Source organism: Gavia stellata, chromosome 13 (genome assembly GCF_030936135.1).
Source record: "Gavia stellata isolate bGavSte3 chromosome 13, bGavSte3.hap2, whole genome shotgun sequence".
Taxonomy (NCBI): domain Eukaryota; kingdom Metazoa; phylum Chordata; class Aves; order Gaviiformes; family Gaviidae; genus Gavia; species Gavia stellata.
The window spans coordinates 322,212-328,826 of NC_082606.1; the positions used below are offsets into that span (position 1 = coordinate 322,212).

At 52.5% G+C, this 6,615-nt stretch overlaps 2 non-coding genes across 2 annotated transcripts; both read right to left on the reverse strand.

Annotated features, from left to right (window-relative positions):
- Nucleotides 1-1,304: 1,304 nt before the first annotated feature.
- On the reverse strand, nucleotides 1,305-1,376 carry TRNAG-UCC (transfer RNA glycine (anticodon UCC)). Its single transcript has one exon. It is a non-coding gene; the product is annotated as a tRNA-Gly (tRNA).
- Nucleotides 1,377-2,931: 1,555 nt separating this feature from the next.
- On the reverse strand, nucleotides 2,932-3,003 carry TRNAM-CAU (transfer RNA methionine (anticodon CAU)). Its single transcript has one exon. It is a non-coding gene; the product is annotated as a tRNA-Met (tRNA).
- Between the last annotated feature and the right edge of the window lie 3,612 nt (nucleotides 3,004-6,615).

Sequence of the window (6,615 nt, forward strand, 5' to 3'; positions counted from 1 at the left end):
GAAGGAGGAGGATGCACTCTCTGACTCCCTGAAATGCCTTCCAACCAGAAGGATTGTGGGAGGATAAAGCGGAAGCAGGGGGAGAGGATTTAGGGGGTGAATCTTGGAAGACAGTCCAAAGAGCCGCATTTCAGGCGAGAGGCAGGCAGAATGTGAGTTTTGTAGACGAGAGTGGAAAAGTGGAATTCACAGAATCACAGAATCATTAAGGTTGGAAACGACCTGTAAGATCATCAAGTCCAACCATCAACACAACAACATCATGCCCACTAAACCATGTCCCAAAGTGCCATGTCTACATGTTTTTTGAACACTTCCAGTGATGACTCCACCACATCCCTGGGCAGCCTGTTCCAATGCTTGACCACTCTCTCAGTAAAGAAATTTTTCCTAATATCCAGCCTAAACCTCCCCTGACACAACTTGACACCATTTCCTCTCATTCTATTGCTAGCTACTTGGGAGAAAAGACCAACAGCCACCTCACCACAACCCCCTTTTAAGTAACTGCAGAGAGCGATAAAGTCTCCCCTCAGCCTCCTCTTCTCTAGACTAGACAAGCCCAGTTCCCTCAGCGGCTCCTCGTAAGACTTGTGCTCCAGACCCCTCACCAGCTTTGTCGCCCTTCTCTGGACACACTCCAGCACCTCAATGTCCTTCTTGGAGTGAGGGGCCCAAAACTGAACACAGGATTCGAGGTGCGGCCTCACCAGCGCTGACTACAGGAGCACGATCACCTCCCTGGTCCTGCTGGCCACACTGTTTCTGATACAAGCCAGGATGCCGTTGGCCTTCTGGGCCACCTGGGCACACTGCTGGCTCATATTCAGCCAGCTGTCAAACAGCACCCCCAGGTCCTTTTCCACCAGGCAGCTTTCCAGCCACTAGAGCTAGACTGAAAGGCATCTCAGGAGGTCACTAGTCCACATGCCTACTCAAAGCAGGGCTAGCCCCAAAGCTAGAGCAAGTGGCTCAGTGCCTGAGCCCCACTGAAACTTGAGTGTGATACCCAGGCATGGAGAAACTCGGCACCTGCTCCAGAGCTTCAGCACTCCCTGAGAATCTCTGACTGGTCCAAAACAGCCCCCTCAGTCTGCTTTTGCCAAGGCAGGCCTTGCTAAAAGCCAGGGCTGTGTGTGCTGGGCTGGGAGGTGCCCAGAGGCCTGGCCATGAGGCAAGGCTGCAGGGGGAGTCCAGGGGAGTGGCTGGACCGCCCTGTGGGATCTGAACTTACTGACAGAAGCTGGGTTTTTGGAGCAGGAGAGGCAAGGGTCTTGTGGAGCCAGGCTGAAGAAAATTTGCTCTGCATTGGCCAGGAATCGAACCCGGGTCAACTGCTTGGAAGGCAGCTATGCTCACCACTATACCACCAACGCACCTGTGGGCACTGCTGCCTCCTGCTCCTGCTCCTCACAGACTGGCCGGCCTCCTCCCTCCAGCCCCCTGCACACGTAAATGACCTCAGCTGCTAGGCTGTGTGTGTTTTCTGTGTGGGTACGACGTTGGCTCGGCAATCCCAAGCTGCACTAGCTGCTGACTAGGGGAGAGCTGTATCAGGGTTGGAGCAGGACGCTGGACAAACCAGGACTGAGCTGCAGGCATGGACTCTGCACAGGCTTATGGTACAGCCCAGGGTTCGAGGGAACTGCTGGTGTGCATGTGGGAGGGAAGGGGTCTATGTCCAACACTGGTCTCCAGCCCTAAGCAGCTAGAGGGAAAGAAAAGGACAGGGCTGTCTGTCTTGTTCATGCCTGTGAGAGTGCTGGTGGTGCTTCTGTGGGTGCTGGTAATGGTGCTGCTCCCCATCTGCATTCACACGTGTGCCGGCTGTGCATGTACTGTGCAAGTGTATGTGTGTTTTGGTGTATGTTCCTGTGGTGGTATAAGCAGAGCCAAATACCCACCCAGCTGCCCACTCCTTTCCCCACATTCAGCGGGGTTCAGCGCACTGAAAACAGGATGAGAAAACTCATGGGTCAAGATAAACACAAGGACATGGCTTAGCAAAAACTGTTGTGGGCAGTGTTTGGCTTGACTTGGGGAAAAAATAAATTTTTCCTAATTGAAAGAGATTCACATTGTAAGAAACAAAAAGACAAACATAAACCACCGCCTTTCCTCTGCCCTGTCCCAGGCTCAACTTTACTCCTTCACACTGGACTCCTTTACCTGCCCAAGCGGGATGCATCTTCCCTCTGCTCTTTCCCACTTTTTGTGTTCCTTCCACCCCTCTCTGTCTGGTGTTTTTTGCCCTTTCTGGAATATGTTTTCACAGAGGGGACACAAACTTTGCTGCTGGCTCAGCTGTGTTGTGCAGTGGGACAACTGTGGAGCTGGAACCGTCTGGGTCCCACACAGGGCAGCCCCTCTATCTCGTCTCACAGAGGCCACCCGGCAGCACCCCCTCTACCCCCACTACCAACACCTAGCCACGTATAGCCAATACAGTGCCCACTGGGAATACCTGCTCAGCCCTGCTCCTGGCTGGACCCACAAGTGGGCAAGGCAGCAAACAGACTAGGATGGAGACAAAGCCCAGATGGTCAAGTTGATCGCATTAGTGTTTCCCAGAGTAGCACCAGCCTTGTCCTCCTCCCCACCCGCAGATTCCTGGAGGTCCCCTCTTGTGGCTGGCAAGTTGGATTGAGCTCCCTGGTGGGAAGGGAGAAAGACCTGTGTCCCCAGGACACCCACTGCCTTGTGGGGAAAGCTCTGCCTGCTGCTCCACACCCACCAGTCTGCCTTGCTGAGGGGCACTTTGGGAGTGCTGGCTGCTAAGGCAGCAACAGGAGAAAGAAGGGGGGCAGTGGCAGAGAGAAGGGGCTGAGAGAAGAGGAGGGCCATGTGCGAGGGTGCCCAGAGAGCTAAGGCAGGGCAGGTTCAACCTTGCTGGGAGAGGCAGCAGCTGTCAGGAGCAGGGGAAAAAGGAATTAGCAGAGGATGGTTTCGATCCATCGACCTCTGGGTTATGGGCCCAGCACGCTTCCGCTGCGCCACTCTGCTCCCCCCAGCACTTTAGCTAGGACCTCCCAGAGCCCTGCCTGATGCTCCCTGGCACTGCCAGCACTCATGCCACCTTCACTTCCTCTATCCTGTGCCCTCAGCGGGACAAGAACATTGTCTCCCTGGAAAGTTCACCTTCTTTGGCCCTGTGTTGAGTAGCATGAGGGCCTTGCTTTGCCCTTCTCCCCACAACTCCTGCCCATAGCCCTGGGTGGGGACTTTCTCTTTGACCACCCGAGCTGGCTCTGCAGGTGCTGAATGAAACCCTGGAGTGAGGGGTCCACCTTGTTTCTTTGCAGGGTGGAGAGGAGCTGCTCTCCAGTGAGCTGATGAGGGCTGCAACCCTGCCCAGAAATGTAGCTCCCAGGGGCCTGCGGGTCTGTGCTTGGCATAAAAGTCAGTTCTTTGCCAGCCGAGAAGGGTGGGAGACGAGGACGCTTAGCAGAGAATTACCAGCGTAAATAGGACCCCGATGTAGAGGGAAGCACATTTTATATATGTTTACAATACAGTTGCGTCAACCAGTCAGATTACTCGTGTTAAGGGTTGGGCTAATCAGTTACTATTGCTCACAAAATCAGTATGTTCTTCTCCCAGGAAGGTGGTGCAGATGTCTGGTCAGTGGGGTGTTAATCTTCATTGCTCTAAACCAATGTCCCGTGCAGGTGGAGAGGGTCTGTACTAGTTTCTGGTCGATTGCTGTTCTGGCCGTGGTTACGTGGGTGTTCTCAGCCAGTGAGAGCCGGTTTATGGTGGGTCTTCAGGTCATGCTGACCCTGAGGTAAAAGCTCTTAGTCCTAGGCAGTGTTCGTTCCTCCAAGGAAGTTGCATAGCTTTTAGCACCTTGCCTTTCACACCGGCTGGGGGAGCCTTGCCCTGCCCATGCTGAGCTGTTCTCCCACACTGCTCCTGGCTTGTCGTCCTTCCTGGTGCAGCCCTGCTCTTGCTGCTCCCTGACAACCAGGCAGGGTGCCAAAGAGCCAGAGAAACCCCAACCCCTCCTCTCTGTGCCTAGTGTCATTCCTGTCCTGACCAACACTCAGCATTTGACAGAGATGACTGCTGGGAGTGGAGGTGGCTCCCAGTCACCCTAGGACAGGGCTGGCCTAGCAAGACTGGGTGGTGGCCAGTCATAAATGCTGCAACTTGTCCCAGGAAGGCTCTGGTCAGGCAGAGCTGGTAGAGCCTGTTGTGGAGGCTGAGGGGTGAGGTGGCAGTGCTGAGGCCTGCATTTTTGGGCTTGTATTTCCTGTCCCATCCACAGGCCAGAGCATGCAGCAACCAGGCAGAGGAGACAAAAGCAAAAGCCGGATGAAGAGGGCTGAGCTGTGGGTACAGATGTGCGCCTGGAGTGTTTGGCCCCAGCCTGCCTGTTGCAGGGGCTGTTGCTCAGGGAACAGTATTTCACTGCAGATCAAGAGGTCCTTGGGTCAGCTGCAGGTGCCCACTTTATTGCCCCTTTCCTTCTTCATCCATGCTGACAATCTCCTTGAGCTGCTTTTTCCCTTGCAATGCTTACCCCACCCTCAGTGGCATGGCTGCAGGGAATGGACGATGCACAAACGATGGGTTTGTCTCTCCTTCCCTTTCTCTGGGCTCTGTCTGCATGTGCCCTCCAGGGTTCACTTTTCCTTAAGGTGCTGAATCACCCAGGCAGGCTATCAGCAGCTCCTCCTTTGCTGCTGCTCTGTTGGGAGCAGCTGAGAATGGGACTGAAAGAAGCCCTTTGGGAAGCCTCTGACTCTTTTCAATCCCACCCATCGGGGTGTGTGATGGCAGGGGATGGTCTCCTTATGCCACCGTCACCACCATGTCCACTTTTGCACTTCCACATCTTTCCCAGAAGACGAGGCGACAGGATAGACCCACCTCTCAACATCTCACTCTTAAGCTAAATTTGGGAAAGCTCCCTGGGAAAGGTTGTCCATGTGTGCAAGGGTGTCGCGTTAAAAGGAATGCAGTTTCGAAATTTGTCTGTCAGAGTCCCAGGACTTTCACTGACCCATTTTTCAGAGCCCCAACAAAAGGACTTGCACTGAGCAGATGCACAAAAATCGAAATTAGTTATTTTATTGAAAGCGACAGAAACAGATTTGAGATTGCCGTTGATAAATTCACTAACTACAATAGTGCTACTAATTAAGGTTAATATTGCTAGCAAACTTGATAGTAATACAAGAACCCGGGGATAACTTTCACCCAGAGGGTGAGAGGCGCAGCGCTTACCCAGAGAGGCGTCCCTGCCTGGGGTGGAGGAAGAGAACACAGCCCGTCGACTGGTCCGTCAGGTATCGAGGTTCTTCTCTCCCACCTTAACAATCATTTTCTCTCTTTTATCCCCAAAACTACGAGGTTCCCCCCCCCATATGTGACGTGTAGCATGATTTGGGTGGAGAGACGAGTGCTATAGTCATATATATTTAGCATGACCTCTATAATCTTCATTAGCATATGCAGGGGTGTGAGTTGTAATATGCATTTCACAGGTAATGGGCATCCTTGGGCACCCATCTCCACTCCACCGATTATTTAACTGATAGGTGGCATCAGACAGTCGTAGGTGCCACCCAGGTTCGTAGCTTTTAGCAAACCGTTTGATCAACCCATTTGTTCTCTCAACAATACCATTAGCTTGGGGATAGTATGGAGTATGGAATACCCATCGAATCCCTTCTTCCTTGGCCCAATCTTGGACTACTGTAGCTGAAAAGTGTGATCCGTTATCACTTTGAATCTCTTCAGGAAGTGGAAGTGTACTAAACCACTGCTTCAAACACCGGATAGTGTTTTCCCCAGAGGCAGCTGCAACTGCTGTTGCCATGGTTATTCCTGAAACAACTTCCACCCCCACTAATATGTACTTTTTCCCTCCTGAAGGCCGAAGTGGACCTACATAATCAATCTGCCAAGTGTGCCACAGTGTCTTCTTATCCCGGATATGTAAGGGAGGTGCTTTGCTCGGATGGTCTTTATTAAGTCGCAGACGGCATTGTGAACAGGCAGTCACCACTTGTTCACACAGCTTTACCGATACAGGCCATCCACGGGCTATGCCTTCCTGATACAGATCAGCTCGTCCGGTGTGGCCTCGTTTTACATGCAGCCACTCGAGCAATCGCTCCCATTCGTGGTCATCACTTACAATATCAATTTTTCTCAGTCGTGTGAGGCTATCAACTTGTTGATTAAACTGGGCAGCAATAGAAGCTGACCGATCATGTCCTTTTACCCATCCGACATACAGCATTCTTTCTTCACCTAGCTTCAGCAATTGCTTCCAACTATCAGTTTGCCAGACTGGAACTCTATTAACCTGCCAGTTATTAGCTGCCCAATGACCTATCCACTCTGTGGCCCCTTTGAAGACAGCGTATGAGTCGGTATAGATATGGCTGGCACCATGTTGTGCAGCCAGCAGGACTGCTCTGAGTTCCCCCACTTGCGCACTGCCCTTATCTTCCTCACTCAGCTTTTCCCCTGTGGCCACTTCCAATGCCACAGCCTTATAATTCCACTCATTGTCCTTTCTGTAAGCTGTTGCATCCGTGAACCACACTCCTTTTAGGTCGCTACCTTCTCCCAGGGGTGGTGCCTCGTGTATTGGAGATGGCT